This window comes from Psammomys obesus, unplaced genomic scaffold, assembly GCF_907164565.1.
Source record: "Psammomys obesus unplaced genomic scaffold, mPsaObe1.curated_primary_1811, whole genome shotgun sequence".
NCBI classification, from domain to species: Eukaryota; Metazoa; Chordata; class Mammalia; order Rodentia; family Muridae; genus Psammomys; species Psammomys obesus.
The window spans coordinates 28,834,863-28,851,884 of NW_026596040.1; the positions used below are offsets into that span (position 1 = coordinate 28,834,863).

At 42.9% G+C, this 17,022-nt stretch overlaps 1 protein-coding gene and 1 pseudogene across 7 annotated transcripts in view; one reads left to right on the plus strand and one right to left on the minus strand.

The window, feature by feature from the left end:
- Nucleotides 1–17,022, plus strand: part of Ldlrad4 (low density lipoprotein receptor class A domain containing 4) — a 332,822-nt gene that overhangs the window by 227,074 nt on the left and 88,726 nt on the right. The gene's annotated exons all lie outside the window — the stretch shown is intronic.
- LOC129688050 (60S ribosomal protein L17-like) overlaps nt 6,843–17,022 on the minus strand; it is a 49,245-nt pseudogene continuing 39,065 nt past the window's right edge.

Genomic DNA, 17,022 nt, shown 5'->3' on the forward strand with positions numbered 1-17,022 from the left:
TTATTATTATTATTATTATTATTATTATTATTATTATTATTATTATTATTATTTGGTACCAGATAGAGTCTGGCACAGGACCCAAGATTCAGTATTTTGGAGTCAAGACTCCCTGTTTCTTTAGCTGTTGTGTAGCATCTCAGCTGGGAGAGGCCCTAATGGCATGTGTGGTTGGCCATGGCAACTTTCATCTGTGATCTCTTTCACTAGACGGCTGACCACAGATTCATATTTTTCCCCCCACAGGGACTCATGTTCTTCTGATGGTTGTTACAAGTCAGTAGATGTAATAATTATCTGTTGATATGAAGAATTTGGGGGTGGGGGAGATAACTGGAGAACAAAGGGCCGCAGAGAGCCAACTTGGTCGCCCAAGTCAGGATTATACAGTGTTGTTAATATAAGCTTGAAATGCCAGTCATGCTTATGGCATGCATCCTGTCTGTAGTTTGCTTATGGCCACTATCAAATCAAAGGTTTAAAATATGTGTCCTTGAAAATGGAACTTAATGCCTCTTTTTGCACAGTGCTGCGAGACCATAAATATGGGCCTGGGAGTTGAGAAATGTTAAACAAAGGTGTATCTTGTTATGTGGAAGATGGCCCTAAGTGCTGCCATAAACAGCATCATTGAAAAATGGGGTACTTTGTGCTTCATGGTTATCTCTGTTCTCTGTAGTCCTTGATAAGTCCTTTTCTACAGATAGTTGGCAGCCTGCCACCATTTCCAATAGGAACATGTTCCCCAAACGGTACCAGAACAAGTGGTGATGAATGTATGGTTCTCTTCTAAGTGAAAACACACTAAGTGTGGGACTTCAGAAAATCTTCCTTTTTTGACTTCACTTATCAGGATGGTGGAAAGGATATAAAATGGAGTAATAAAAAAGGATTGAAATGGAAATTCTTTGCTGGAAAAGAGACCCATGTGTTGGCTTTAAGGAAGGGCAGTATCAAATGGAAGGCGAACAGGCGTGGGAAATGTGAGCATGGGTATGTTAGGCAGATGCTGGAGAGAAATGGGCTGTAGCTCAGCTGGCAGAGTACTTACCTAGCATGCACGAAGCTCTGGGTTTGAGTCCCTAGAACTGAATAAAACTGAGCATGGTGCAGTGTAAAACCTGACACTTGGGAGGTATAAGCATGAGGATCACAAGTTCAAGGTCATCCTTAATTACAGAGAGCATTTGAGACAAGATTTGGCTAGAGATGCTATCCCAAACAACAATAGCAATAAGATCTAGACCAGTAAAGTGTGTGTGTGTGTGTGTGTGTGTGTGTGTGTGCGTGCGTGTGTGTATGTGTGTGTATCAGAGGTTGCCACTGAGTGTCATTCTTACTCTCCAGTTTATTCACTGAAGCAGAGGCTCCCATTAGACTGGCCAGTCAGCTTGCCCCAGGTATCCCCTGCCACTTTCTCCCAAGCTCTGGGATCACAGGCAGGCTATCACCTCTGCATAGCTTTTACATAGGTGCTGGGTGCATGAACTTCGATCTTCAGGCTTGCACAGCAAGCTTTTTATGCACCAAGCCATCTTACTAACCTTCCTGAAGTGAGCTCTGTTTTACTCCGGGAGAGTATCACAGGCTGTCAGGTAGGTATATAACCTGAGAGGAAGGCTATAACTTTAAAGATGAATACTTTAAAATGAACAGTTGAAACTAAGAAAGAGAGCTAATATCTCTAGAACATATTTTTCTGCTTTATAGAAGACACCGGTGTGGATTTTTGTTTGCTTGTTTTTGAGACAGGGTCTCATGATGTAGCCCTGGCTGTCCTAGAACTTGCTCTGCAGATCACACTGGCCTCAAACTCACAGAGTTACACCTGCCTCTGTCTCCCAAGTGCTGGGATTAAAGGCGCATGCCAGCACATCCAGCTACACATGTGGATATTAACCTGCTAGGTATTGGCCCCCCCCCCCCCCCCATCCTACCAATATTCTCACAAAGATGCTGTTGCTGTTTGTGATAAATTCTGGATAATTGTCAGAGGCTCCATACGCCTCACTAGGACACTGGGCAGACAGTGAAGGCATAGATGGAGAGTCTGATTCAGGTGTGGGAAAGCTGACTGTGACGCCCAGCTCTGGGCATGGACTTGAACAGGCATCTCATGTCTCTCCAGGGTTGACGTGTACCCTGCAGCGTAGTCCACAGCACATAGATAATTTCTTTTGAATACATTAAATAAGTAAATGTAAATGGAAGATAGTCTCTGCATTACCCCAGAGAGTGGGGACAACCTGAAGCTGAACTTCCAATCAATTCTACCTGCGTTATTACCAATAGAGACAGAACAAAGTGAAAGAACGTGTACTCTTCTCATGATAACACGGGGCCATGAACTATACCTGTGACGTGGAACCATGTGGAGTGATTTTAATAATCAGTGAGAAAATTATAATCTCCCTGATTTTTAAACACTTTTCGTCTATACATTTTCTTAAACATTTCTTTACTGAGAATTATAAATATATAGGGAACGATGAAGATTAAAACCAATGTTTATTTAAACTACTGTAATTGAAAGCATTAGAAACCAAAGCCTATCAAAATGCTTTGAGTAGTAGCTTGTTGATGAGCTGCCAACCTTTTTTTTTTGAGACATTATCTTACTATGTAGCCTTGGCTAAGCCTGGAGCTCTCTATGTAGACAAAGCCAGCCTGACAAAAGAGGTGATCCTCCTGCCTCTACCTCCTGAGTGCTGGGATTAAAGGCATCTACCACCACACCTGGTCAACTGTCAACGTTTTCCGCCTTGGACTTTCAATACTGTGAAATGTCTCTGAAGGTTTAACACACACACACACACACACACACACACACACACACACACACACAGCAGTTTCGGTTCCTCTGGGTCATCTTTTGTCACTAGCACCGTCCTCCTTTATGATTGGCTTCAGCTCACTGGCCACGCTACATTTCCTGAGCATCATAGAGAGTGCCAGGGTTGCTGCCCTGAAGGCGACTGTTTCTAGAGCTCCATTTACGTCAGAGTGACTTGACAGACCATTTCCAGTGTTACAACTTCTTTGTCACTGTGTTACATTTCCAGTTATGTTGGCCAGTTTCCTCCTTTGATTGCTAATCTTTATGATGTGTTAGGGAGACAGGGAACGATATAGCTTTGCTGTTTGAAGGTGAATTCCAGTCAAACAGAGTCCAATCATCAAGAGACTTTGAAAGAAATGACCTGATGCTCATCTGTTACTTATAGAGAGGTTTCTGGGCTAAAGGGCAGACTGCCAAGCATGCATTTTAGTTACTCACAGTCTATATACTGTGATAACTGGAATTTGAACCATGTGGTTCAGGGGAGGTGTTTGTTGCTTAAATCATTGTAAATTCAGCTATAGTAGAATGCTTGCTTAGTGTGTGCAAAAGCCTGGGTCCCATCTTCAGCAATTTGAAAGAGAGCAGGAGGGCGTGTGTGTTAGAGGATTTGGAGGGAGCAAAGTGACACAAATATACTATAATCTCAAAAAATATTAAAAAAACAACAACAACAACAAGTAAAAACATGGTGGAAGCTGAAATGTCTTCATAAGGCTTGACCTGGCCAACACAAGGATAATCCTACGTGGTTAGAACTTTAGTGCAAAGAGTCAGATGTGCCCACGAGCACTGGGATTTCTGGTTAAAACTCTACCCTGATGAGCTGAGAGACTTTCTACATCTCACACAGCCCCTTCAGACCTGGGTTCCTCTTCTGTGAGAGGCCAGATAACCCTAAGGTTTCTGACCACTCTCCATATTTGTATGATGTGTGGAGACACCAGAGAGACAGAGAGACAGAGAGAGAAAGAGCGAAAGAGAGTGAGAGAGAGAGAGAAGAGAGAAGGAAGGACTAAGATACCTGAGCTCCTTTCTTGCTGCAACCTGACCCCCTCAAAATCATGTGCAATGCCTCCTACACCCCAGATGAACTTTTCCTTTGCTTTGAAGAAAAATAAAGTAAGTTCAGGTTTTCCAGAAAAAAAAAAATGGACACAATGGTTAGGAAGGTAGAAATGAGCAAGGCCTTTGAGCTTGGGTTAGAGTTTCCCTGGAAATGGTCAGGTCTGTATGTGTCCTCTCTGTCAGGATCTGAGCACAGACTGTAGAAGGCAGAGGAGGAAATAGAACAAGCTCAGAGGCCTCTTTCCCATCATGCCTTTTAATCCGGCAAAATATGCTCATGAATTCATACGGGTTAGCATTTTGCTATTAAAGGAGAATGTTCTTTGGGAGCTGTGAGTAACATGTGTATGTGCAGTGAGTTCTGTGATCTTTTTCTGATAGGGAAGTATTTCCCTAAAGGACTTGGAAATTTGGGGACAAGAAAGATGACGGTAGGCTTTGACTCATGATGTGTATCTGCTGTAGCAACAGCTTTTCTCTCAATGACCCCTCTGAAGAATAAGCATCTTTAGGCTTAAAGAGAAAAGTGTAGTTGCCACTTTCCACCTCAAATTAATTCCCGTAAAGCACACCATATCCAGAAATGTCCCCAAGAATTCTATCTTTTTAGTGTCATTGGTTCTAGCAAAATAATGTTCCATGGACTACAGAGAACTCATAAACTATCTGAGATTGTACATACCGCAGTGCCTCTTGTATTTTAAGATGTTTGTGCATGGAAATTAAGCTTACAGCACTGAGCGCTTGTGTTGTGTAGTTTTTCTGGGTTTGGAGAAAGAACGGACTAGAAGTCAAAACATAGTTTTGTTTGTAGTAAACTTTCTTTGCTAGCTCTCTTGGTGGTTGTATCTTGCACTAGACTTTCCAGCTAGTGCACAGAGGGTTAACAAGGAATATTAGCGCCTGCCCCCAACAGACTCTACAGACCCTACAGGGGTAGTCTGCTGTGAGCATCTGGGGTGGGAAGGCCTGGCTGCTCACAGTGCTGGCTCCTCTGTAAATGGATCTTATATTTCTAATAGCTTGTGCAGCCTGTTTTTCACATGCTAGATTGATGCTTTTTTTATCTGTGTTATAGTCCTGTGGTACATCAGTGCGATTGATTCTCCCTCGAACAGCCTTAGAACACTAATGAATAGTACATTTCATTTGAGAAATTTGGAGATCGTTTCTTTTTTTTTCTCTCTCTCTCACAGCATTTTGTCTCTTCCTACTTCTAGTTAACTAGAACTGTACTCAGCACTGATTTACTTTGAAATTTTCCAGCTGTTTTGCAGTTGTGAAATAATTAGGTTTAAATATCGTCTTGGGTGATACTAGCTGCATCCCATTTGTTTTTAATGTTTTGGGGTGTCCTGTTTACTTGAAAATAGATTTGGCAGCCTAAGTCACCACAAACACTAGTAAGTAATTTTGGCCTGCTTTATATTCTACCCTGGAAAAAACCCCTTGCCATCTCTTACTGTCTTTTTAACCTCTGAGTGATGCCAAGCCCTACTTCTTGTTCCATTTTCTCTGCTTCTGGTGTGGTTCCTTCAGCTTCCTGGTCTGCCAAAGTGTGAGGGGCTGTTCCTGCACACTCCAGTGCTATGGGGAGAAGCCCTGGCTGCCATTCCTCCCACCACGATGCACTTTATCCCCTGAGCCAAAAGTAAGCCTTTCCTTCTTTAAGTTGCCTCTGTCAGGTGTTTAGTTATAGCTCACAGTGCTCAGAAAAAGTACATGACCCCAAAATTAGTACTGAGAAGTGGGGTTGTTGGTGTGAGAAGCCCAGCCATTTGGTTGATGAACTTTGAGAACTGGACTGTTGAGGAGTGTCTGACTTTAGGCCAAAGAAGCCCTGGTGTACTGTATGTGGGAGGGACTAGTCACTCTTGAGATTGCAGACCAAGAAGATGCTGATGGGTGGACAGTAAAGGCCAGCCTTCTCCAGACATCAGGTGGCAGTGAAGACTGCCAGGGGTTGGGTGAGAGACCATTCATGCTAATTGTGGTAAATACTCTCTCTGTTATGGGTTTTTCCTGAAAGTCTTAGGATTGAAAGGATAATGGACCAGTCTATTTGGCAGGGGAAATTCCATACAGCGTCCAGGTTGGCTGGCTGCCTTGAGTTAGGTTTACAATGAGAATTCCAAGCCAAATGTGGAGTGGAAAAAAATGTGAACACTGTGGGCTTTGGTGAGGAATGGAGCATGAATGAGTTTGAAGCTGTGGAAAAGGCAGGTGTGGACAAAGCAGCGGTGATTGTTAGCATGGTTCACAGAGTTGGGTTCAGTGGGGTCGGGGTCTAAATAAAAAATAAAAGAAAAAGAGGACATGAAGTTGGGTGTATGGAAGGGTAGGGGTGCAGTAGATCCAGGAGTGATAGTGACTATTATCAATATGTTGTGTGCATGTATGAAATTCTCAAAGAACTTCCAAAAGAAAGAGAGAGATGGAGAACTTTGTAATGGGACTACAGGAAAGATGCCTTCCTCACTCACTCAAGGCTATAAAAGTGAGAGCTACTGTGGTTATAAAAGTGAAAGCTACTGCAAAACTTCTTTTTTAAAATAGGGAAAGGGAGAGAGACAGACAGACAGAGACAGACACAGAGGCAGAGATAGAATCTGAGAAGATGGAACATCCGGGGCATCCCGGATATAGACCACCTAGGGAGGAATTTATCTCACTTTGACCCCGCAGGATCCCAGAGCCCCCACAGCCCAGGAGGCCACTCTATATCTCAGGCTGCCAGCCGAACCTGACATTTATTCATGTGGTGTTTTTATCGTTCGTTTTGTTTTTGCACACATAGAGAATGCAAGAGTAATTGGCGCCACAGAGCCTTGTGCCAAGATTCCAGAAAAAAAAGCTGCTGAGGCCAGGGAATGTGTAGCAAGATTAGATTTCTTTCCTGGAGCTCTTGAGTGTGTTTGGAGCTTTGAAGGTGAACCTAAGCTGCAGTGGAGACTCCAAGAAGTTGACTGTTCTTCAACATCTGCTGAGCAAAGTTGCGGCTCCAGCTGGATAAGGCCCAAGATTTAGCTCATGAGTGTTGCACATAACAGGGCCATGCTGCAGAGCTAGACAAGCCTGTTGGATTCCACATGATGCCACCATATGAACCCCGGATGTTGGAAATGGGGTGAAGGGTTTAGTTAATGCTTGTTGTATTAGGTTTGTCTTTTATTGGCCTGATTTCCTTGCTGTTTTCCCATTCCTCTTTTTTGGCAAGGGAGTGTTTATTCTGTATCATTGTATGTGGGAAAGATATAGCTTGTTTTATTTGTTTTATTTTACAGGGGATAGTAACTTAGATTTTTGCCTTAAGTCTATGTAGAGACCCTGGACTTCTAAACAGTATTAATGTTCTTAACATTATGTGGACTCCTAAAGTTAGAGTGAATGCCTTTTGCATCATGGGATGGCCATGAACCCACTGGAGTCACTTGCAGGAAATTGTGTCTGAATATGAACTGTTCCTCATAACCTTTGAACACTAGGCTCCCAGCTAGTGCTTTGGCAGGTTGTGGAGCCTGGTAAGGCTGAGTCCCTGGCAGCAGGCCTTTGTGGCAAGTAGCCTGGCTTTGCTTACAGCTGTTTTCTTTACTTTCTTGTATATCAAGATGTGTGATGTGTGGGTTGAATTCTAGCCACCCAATTGTACTGTTAGTAACAGAGAAGCCACTTTCATCACACCTTCCCTGCAGGATGGATTGTACACCATGAAACCATGAGCCAAAAGGAAGAAAGGAAGAAAGAAAGGAAAGAAGGAAGGAAGGAAGGAAGGAAGGAAGGAAGAAAGGAAGAAAGGAAGGAAGGAAGGAAGAAAGAAAGAAAGAAAGAAAGAAAGAAAGAAAGAAAGAAAGAAAGAAAGAAAGAGCCCTCTCTTCCCTTAAGTTTCTGAAATCAAGTATTTGGTGAGATGATGAGAAAAGTAACCAAGACAGAAGGTCACAGGGCATGATCACAGACAGAGGCAGGAAACTGGGGTCATAAAAGGAATCCCAGCGAGCTGTCCCTGACCCACCTTCTATTCAAGATTTTATTTTCTAAGTAGGAAGTTGCAAAGATTGGAAATGATTATTTCATTTGCAGTTTGCTGCATGTGTCAACTCTTGTTTTAAGTTCTTGAAAGCATAATTCTCCTCCACAACATACATCCTACCCATTTTCAGGGAATCCAGGATAGTTATTAGGATGTTGAATTCTGTTTTCTGTAAAGTGGGTATATGAGCTTGGGAGATGCAGTTTCCTTCCTATGAAGCTCACTTTTATGTACAATAAATTGCCATGAAAATCCATCAACTGCAAGGAAATCACAGTGTCTTCCATATAATAGACAACTCAGTAAAGAGTAACTCCTTGTCCTTCACCCCTTTTATAGAGTTCAGAATCGAATAACCCATTTCACTCCATTCAAACAGATATCCAAGTTACATGGCCTGGCCCACAGAGAAGATTCTAGGTTCTAAAATCTTAGCTAGTGAGTATATCTGTCCTTTGTTCTTGAACGTATATTGTCTTAATCTTGACGGAGTAAACAGAGTACACACTTGCTCCAGAGGGACACAGGAATCATGGAGAGCAGAAGGGCAGGAAGTGCAGGGTTTCTTCGTGAGCAAGCGCAGAGGCAGGCGTTGAGGCCCATACCTATAATTTAAGCATCCAGGCAACCAAATTAGAAGGATTTTCATTAGAGCAAGGCTAGGCTGGCTTCATAATGAATTGCAGGTCAGTCTGAGTTACAGACTAAAAAAAAAAAACCAAAAAACAAAAAACAAAAAAACAATGGGTGGAAGGGCTGGCTTGATGGCTCAGCAAATAAAGGCACTTGCTACCAAAGCCTGGTGACCCAAGTTCAATTCTTGATGGTGGAAGGAGAGAAGCAACTCCTGCAATTTGTTCTCTCCCCTCTAGAAGTAGGCCGTGGCATGTGAGCCTGTGCCTGTCTACATACATACATGTACATGTTTACACACACGCATGCACAAGCACACTAAACAATTAAAAACTAAAATACAAAAGATGTGCAAAGATAAGCTACCCATGGAACATTGTCTTCCAATGATAGGTGTCTTTGTTAAAACACCAGCTGAGTGTCTGAGAAATTTTACCATGAATTTTTATTCTCTTGACTGTGACAGTGGAACCAACTCCATTCTTACATAGCCTTGTTTGGGAGGAGAGGAGAGAGGAGAAACTGCAGTCAGGTTGTAATATATGAGACAATACATTAATTAAAAATAAAACAAACAAAGGTGTGGCTCTCGACAGAACTCTTAACAGAATAAGGCCAGCCTATAGTATTGACCTCTGTCACACTTCCCACCCAGACTCGGTGTTCAGAACCTGTAGCTGAAGAGATCCCAGAAGCCATCAAGATACGTCTCAGAAACTTGGACAGTGGGCCTGCAAAATGGCTCAGTGGGTAAGGTGCTTGCCACCAAGCCTGATGCTCAGTACTCACATGGAGGAAGGAGGAACCCATGTAATGGAAGAAGTGAAGTGATCCTGAAAGCTGATCTTTCTTTTTCTTTTTGTCCTTCCTCCCTTTCTTTCTTCCTCCCTCTCTCCCTCCCTCCCTCCCTCCCTCCCTCCCTTCTTTCTTTCTTTCTTTCTTTCTTTCTTTCTTTCTTTCTTTCTTTCTTTCTTTCTTTCTTTTTTCCTTTTTCTTTCCTTTATCTGCATTTCCTTTATGCTGACTTTATTCCCATGCCATAGGTTCTGTTTCTTCATTTTCTTCTGGGATGTCTTTTCTTCTGTGCAACCTCCTCTTCTGGCTTTGGAACGGTTTGCTCCTTTTCAGTGAGCATCATCTCACTGTGGCAGGGGGAGCTCATGGTTGGGTTAACCCAACCATGAGCTTTGTAAATTCGCTGGTGCATCTTAGATGCTTTGTTCTTGTGGTTTGGTCAACAACTAGAGAGTTACATCTAAACCCTTACGTTCATGGCATCGCTCTCTGCATTTTTAAGTATGTGCAACAGGAAAATCAGCACTCTTTTTTGGCCACTGACCCAGTGTCAAGCCCCACTGTTGGGTCTGGGTGAACCTACCAACTCTGCCATTACACCACCGGAATGGCACACATGGCTTCTTTGAAGTGAATGTCTTTCAGACACTTAGTGGCTCTCCAGATACACATACCCTTGATGGGTTGGGCAGTTTCCTGGGTGTTCTTAAATTGAACATGATTATTTGAACCTCTTGATTTGCATGATTTTGTAGGGTTTCCTGGGTCAAGAGAGTAGTGAACCACCCTCACCGATCACCTTAGCCCGCTTCCAGGAAGTGTGGGCTGTTCTTTCACTTCATGTGTACCTACAAGGAAGGATTCTGTGGTGAGCCTAAATCCTACACCAAGCTTGGCTCATGAATTGAGACTGATCTGAGTGTTTTCCGGAGACGTGGCAGCATGTACAGAAATTAGCTTTGCTAATCAGGCTATTCCTCATATAAGGACATCTTCCTAGTTGTGCGTGTGAAAACAATGAACCTGTTTTCCCTCCAAGGAGTCCTATAAAGAACCAAAGGTAGCTTCACTTTGGGAGCATTCCCCAGTTGCGTGAGGGTTACAGCACCTATGAGTGCCATTTTCTCAAACATTTCGGTGTCTTCTAAACCACCTTTAGGTGTAAGTCCCTGCTTGGTGAAGGGGCTTCTAGTGACCAACTGAATTTCACTAAGAGTGTAGTTCTGAAGGTAGTTGGACCCCTGGGCAGTTTTGTGTTTCTCTTGGGCTGTTTTTAAGGTCTTTATGTTGCTCAGTTCTCTCTATATGTGCAGCATAGATTTGCTACTCTTCTTCCCTTTCTCTCTTGACTTCTATTAGATATTTTGTAAAATTTCCATTCTGTAAATTAGATTTTAAATTAGATTATAGTTGTGGAGAATTCTCAACCATTAGCTCTTTAAATATTATCTCTGCTGCACCTCCTTTATTGTAGCCATATGGTCAGTTATTCACTATATGAAATTTTCAATTCTTTCTTTTACTTCAGTAAATAATATTTACTTTTTATCATCTGCATCAGATATTTTTTATATCTGAAATTTTCCCAAGTCTTATTTTTTTTTCCAAGACAGGGTTTCTCTGTGTAGCCTTGGCTGTTCCTGGACTCACTTTGTAGATCAGGCTGGCCTTGAATTTACAGAAACCTACCTGCCTCTGCCTCCCGTAGTGCTGGGATTACAGGCATGTGCCAGGAGTACCAGGCTCCCCAAGTCTTATTCAACTTTCCGGGAGCCCACTGGATCTTGCTCATGGTAGCTCTTTATTTTTTATTTTTTAAATGAGAACTGAATTTCTGGAGAACTACATTGTAAGAATTCAGGTTCTCTAATAAAGACAAACCCCCCCAGGCATATGTCCATCCATCATAGGAACTGAAGTACCCCCAGCTTTTGACCATTTTCTTTCCTGCCTATACTGGCTTGGGGATATTTGATTCATTGAAATTATGACTGTAGGTTAAAATCTACCTAGGGACAGGCTTATTCTTACAAATTCCTAAGGGTGGTGATGGTTTTTCCATCGTCTCAAGAATAGTGGTTTTCACTGCTGGCCACTCACAGAGTAGAAATTAGGCCATGCTTATTACTATTTCCTCATTGTACTGAAAGTAGTAGTTTTGTTTTTCTGTTTGTTTTTTTTTCCGACTCTAGCTTTATCCTGTAGCAGTTTCCCTTGTATTTCCACAACAGAAATGCCTTGGGCTTTGCTCTTGTGTTAGAAACTACAAAAACGTATCACCACTGAAATTCAAGTTCTTTGCTTTGGCAAATACTTCAAAAGGGAGACAGTTTGAGTGGCCACTTAACTCTCTGAGTTTCTATTTTCTTCTAGCTTTTGGTCTTTTAGTGTTTCTTGCTCTCTCAGTTTGAAGATTGTTTATTTTGCCTAGCACTTGAGGTGTTTCCAGGAGAGAGATGCTCCAGGGATGTCCTTTACTGTATTGTCAGAAACAGAATACCTCCTCTTCCTGCTTTCAGAAGCAAGGGAAGTTAGTACGACTTGTTCTTCCTGTTGCTCCTGGGGGGGGGCAGGGCCAATCTTTCTTTGCATTAGATTTTCCTTGTTTTGATTAGTTTTCACAAATGGTCTTATGTCTCCCAGAAAAACAATATCTTCTAAAAGTTAGCAGAAAGGAACCCTTCTGCCATACTTCATCTTATCCTGGAGTGCATTCAAAACTACCAGTTCAGCAGCTTATACAAGGTTTTCAGTTTTGTTAGTTCCAAATTATTCGGGGGATATTTTGTAGCTCAGAACTTACCATTTTAAACTAGGTGCTGCTACCTCTGAAAGATTCACCATTAAAGCAAAATTGGAATTTGCCAGGTAAAATCTGCACTAGCTACGTTGCTTCTAAATAATTAATACACGTGGGAACCCAGATGGAAGTGCATGCCTGTGTGTTTGCAAGGAATAAATAGCTCACAACTGTCACATAGCCTGAGAGTTTTCCAGCTCTCTTCCCAGTAGAGACTTGGGTGATGAGGTACATGACTGGTAATCCTCAAAAGGGCATCCGTCTACTTTATATAGTTCTTTGATGGGGAACAACTTGCTAAGTATGCTAAAAACTTGTTTTGCAGTACCCATCAGGAAGGGATGTAGTTGGTTTTCTGTCACCAAGAGAGACACGGGCCTCAAGTAGCCATGGCTCATAAAAGAATAGCCACACCCATAATAGGCACTAGTCTGAGTGCTGTCCAAGACTGTGTGCCATGCATCTGCAGTGCTCTTTCTGCTGAGATGTTACGAGATGTTGTTAGACAAAGGAGGTCCCACACCCAGATGGAGTGGGAGGACACGTGTGCATTAGCTTCAGCTGCTTTCCGTCCACACAGGAAGCGTGGGATCAGTAGACGAATATTCTGTTCTAACTTCAGCCATTCTTCCTTCGGCTGAAGGAAGGACTGAAAAATTTCCCCTGCATTTAACTTTGCTTGAGATTCAGATACCAAAGAAAGCCTTTGTCCAAGAGGATGGTGGAGTCTCACTGATGGAAGTGTCTACATATTCCCAGATACTTCTTGGGGTTGCCATTTGTGCTCATCTTCTTGAAGGCTTCTTATTCACATTAGCTTGTTGAGTTAATTGTAGGTGCTACTTTTGAAAACTATTTCACTTACATTTCTTACGGCTCTACCTGCCTTCTCCACCCCCATCTCTTCCAACCCCAGGTAAGAGAGAAAGAAGATTAGTGGGGAGAAGGGGTATAGTTCTCTTTGGCTACTTCCTGCTGGCTAGGGCCCTTGCATTCCTTGGAGCAAGTCCATTCTTCACTTCAGGGTATCTTCAAGCTGTTCTTGTCAAACTGCAACAGCAGCAACCAGGAGCAGCAACAGCAGTTGCCTTGGAGTGCCCTTTTCTCTCTGGGCCCTGGCATTTATTCCCCCGCAGAGTCCTTGGAACTAAACTACCTGCAGCTGTCAAGGAGCCCCTCTCTGAGCCCGCATGAGGGAAATAGTTGCTGCTGTGGACAGTCTGAATCTCATACCTGGGATTAAAACAAAAACATGTTTACATAGCACAACTGAGTTTTTAAAGACACCAAAACTTCCACTGCAATTAATGCCATAGGAAGCTAGAATACCCACTCGGCTTTGTCTAATGACACGATCTCTGTGTGTGTGCAGCTGCAGGATCTTATTAGTAAAGGGCCTTATGAATAATAATGATACTCAGACTGAAAATATTTTCTGGTACATGAATCTATGGATCTGAGTATGAGGGGAAAATTATGTTGAGTAGCAGCGATTCACTCAACTCAACCTACATCTCACAAGTTCTGTCACTTAAACCAACAGGTAACTGTTGTGTCATCCTCTGTTCTGCCTCCAGCCGTCTTTTTCTTTTCCCCTTTGGTCTACCTTGAGCGCTGCTCATACAGACAGGCCCCTTCAGGTATTCAGTGTTTTAGACTCCAGTACTTCCGTTGTTACTTAACCAACAGATATATTCTAAATGGTATTGTTCTTGGTTTTAGCTAAGATATTGTTTATAAAAATTGGTTGAAAAAATAGTTTTTACTCTTTGTTTTGATTCAGGTGTAAAAATGGTTCTGTTGTTGAAGATTTTCTAGATTCCTTAAGAGCTTTGGGTGCTTGCTGTCCTTACAAATGGGATACAATAGAATGTAACAGGAGAGTTTTCAAATTGTGACAGTTCGCCTCTGTGAGTAGTCTCTGAGTTCTTGTGCTGTACAGACTGTCAGTGGAAGTGGTATGAAAACTGCAAGTTTACAGTTACTCTTCATCGTTATTGTATTTTATTTAAATTACATTGATTTTGCACATGCGTACACACACACGCACACGCACACACACACACACACTTACAGGTCACCTTGATGAGTTGGTTCTCTCCTTCTGTCTTGAGTGTTCCAGGAACTGAACTGAGATCATCAGGCTTGGCAGCAGTCACCATTACCTACCTGCTCAGCCATCCCAACAGTCCATGTTTTATGATAGTTGTGGTTTAAGAAATTGTTGCTGCTTTTGATTTGAAAGCTGTCATTGTTCTAGGGAACATTCAGTGAACTGATAAGGGATTTAACTCAGCATGTTTCTTACTTGATCTGGGTTTTAGCATCCAAAAGCTACCTTAGCAGGTGTGGTGGTGCACACCTTTAATCCCAGCACTCAGGGAGGCAGAGGCAGGTGGACCTCTGTGAGTTCTAGGCCAGCCTGGTCTACAAAGTGAGTTTAGGACAGCCAAGGCTACACGGAGAAACCCTGTCTCAAAAAACCAAAAATTGCCTTAAATATGATAAATGCATTAGGTTGAGAACTATGGGAAAATAAATTCTAAAATGATAATAGTTATTACTGGACATCTGAATCAAAATCTTGTGGCCACCTACGTTTTCTTTAAGGCTGCCGTTTTCCCATCTGTGTACATGGGGCATGCAAAACAACCATGAAACCTAATCAAGGAATGTAAGAGCAAAAGCGTGACCATTTAATGATACTTACGCAAGAATGAAGATTTTAAAAAAAAATAAAGGACAGTGAAATAAAAAAATTAAATGGATATAAATTATAATGTTGATCAGTTCCTTGGTGGAATGGGATTTGAGTTCTACCACCCCTGCCATTGTGATGCTTCAGGTAGCAGTCTGTGCTGAGGGTGGGGACGCTGTTGGTGGCCAGAACCTGAACCTGCAACACATTTGTGGGCATCCATTGTCCCAGTGGAGATCAAACATCACCTTTTGGGTTGTGTTTCTGCTCAGTGGCGGGTGGGTCAGCCTTACACTATAAGCCTGTTCCATTATAGATTGCTTCAGGTGGCAAAGGTGAAGGCTTTTGCCGATGTCCCTTAGGCTCCTCATCACTTAATCTAACAGGAGACTGGGTGGGTAAGAGCTCATGTAATCAGATGCATCCTTAAGACTACAAGCTGCAGCCTGTAGACATTGCTGGCCTGGCAGGCCTTGTAGAAACGAGCTACCACGTGGTGAAAAGAGTGGGACACGTGGCGGGAAAGCTGTAACAGGCATCAGTGTTTAGCCAGAGAATGATGGGTACTGAAGAGAATCTCAAGCCCCAGAGGAAAACAAACATACCAGACAACAAACCTCAGTTTCACCCATATGGGACTCTGAACACTGAACCAAGTCAAACTACTACAATGTTTTTCTAACTTAGGTACCTGGAGATAATTAGGGGTGGTGTTTAAGCTGCTGAGTTTGTGGTGATTTATTGTGATGTGCCAAGAGAAAGCCAGTTCTTCGGTCACTTTCTCAGTCCACGTGGAACATTTTTCTTTCACTGAACCCTTTCCTGTCGTTAGAGTGAGCCTCTCCCCGACAGACCCCTTTCCTCTGCTTTTCTATTTCATCGGACTCAGCCAGGCCCTCCCAGGTCACCCTCATCCTCTGCTTTAGCCCATCTCATGCGGTCCAGCTGCCCCCCTGCGGCTTCTTCATACTCTTCCCTGGAGCAGGGCCCAAGGGAGCCTGACTGTGTAGACAGCAGGGCGCTTCCTCTCACAGGTCCCAGTGCAGGGTGCCCCTGACTCCCTTGTTTTTCTCTAGGACTAAGAGTGAGCCTCAGAGAACCAGGGAATCTTCACAGCCTTACTGCGGCCACTGTGCTTAGTATGGAGAACTGAAGGGTCTCCAACCACTCTTAGCTTCTTGCTTTATTTTATGCTTTTCTTTGAAGACACACATTTGATAATCCACCTTTGCTTTGATAGACCCTGTTTGTTGCAATTTGGATGCTTTTTTTTGAAACTTAGAATTTTATGTTCTGTGTCCCCCCCCCTCCACCCCTGTAACTAAAAAGAACAGTATTGTTTCTTAACATCTTTAAAAAGTGTGGTTAAGCCAGGTGTGGAGGTATATGCTTGCAGCCCTAGCACTTGAGAGACTGGGGCCAGAGGACTGCCTCCAATCTGAGGCCAGTACAGTCTGCACAGTGAGTACTAGGTTGGCTGGTTCTAAAACAGAAAAGATCCTCACACCATTCTCAGGAAAAGGCTAGTTTTAAGGAGAGTCATACCTTTTAGTCTGGGGCTTTGAAGAATGAAGAATAAAAATGGAAGCAGACTAGTCAGTATGTTAGCTGACAAAGGAGTCTGAGGAAGGCCTTATTTTCCAGGTCCTGTTATGAGCCTGTAGTCATCAGCTAATGCCTCAGTAATAGTGTGTAGCAAACCTCAGTGAAGATCAGTGGCTTGGAGCAATAGCCACTGAACCTGAGTGACTAAACGCTAACCCCACCACTCCCCGACCTGCTCATGCCACTGGAAGCAGTGGTAGTTGGGCCCTGTGGCCTACGCTGTAGCCCTCACCAAAGGAGTTGTGGCTTAAAGTTGGGCCACAACTCCTTCAGATCAGAGCTAGGCCCACAGTTTTAGTCTCAGCTTCTTCAATTTTATGTGACTTCATGTTCAAAAGGATTAAAATGCCAATTAAGTTGGCTTGTGTCATGTCTACTTTGCCCCAGTTCTAAATTAAGAATGCCCTAGTTAAAGCTGCTTATTCTCACAGTGCCTGAGTGTTATAGAGCTTATATACAATCCCTAGGATTGGTGGAGAGTGCATGTGTTTGCATGGATGTGAGTGCTTGCACACACACACACACACACACACACACACACACACACACACACA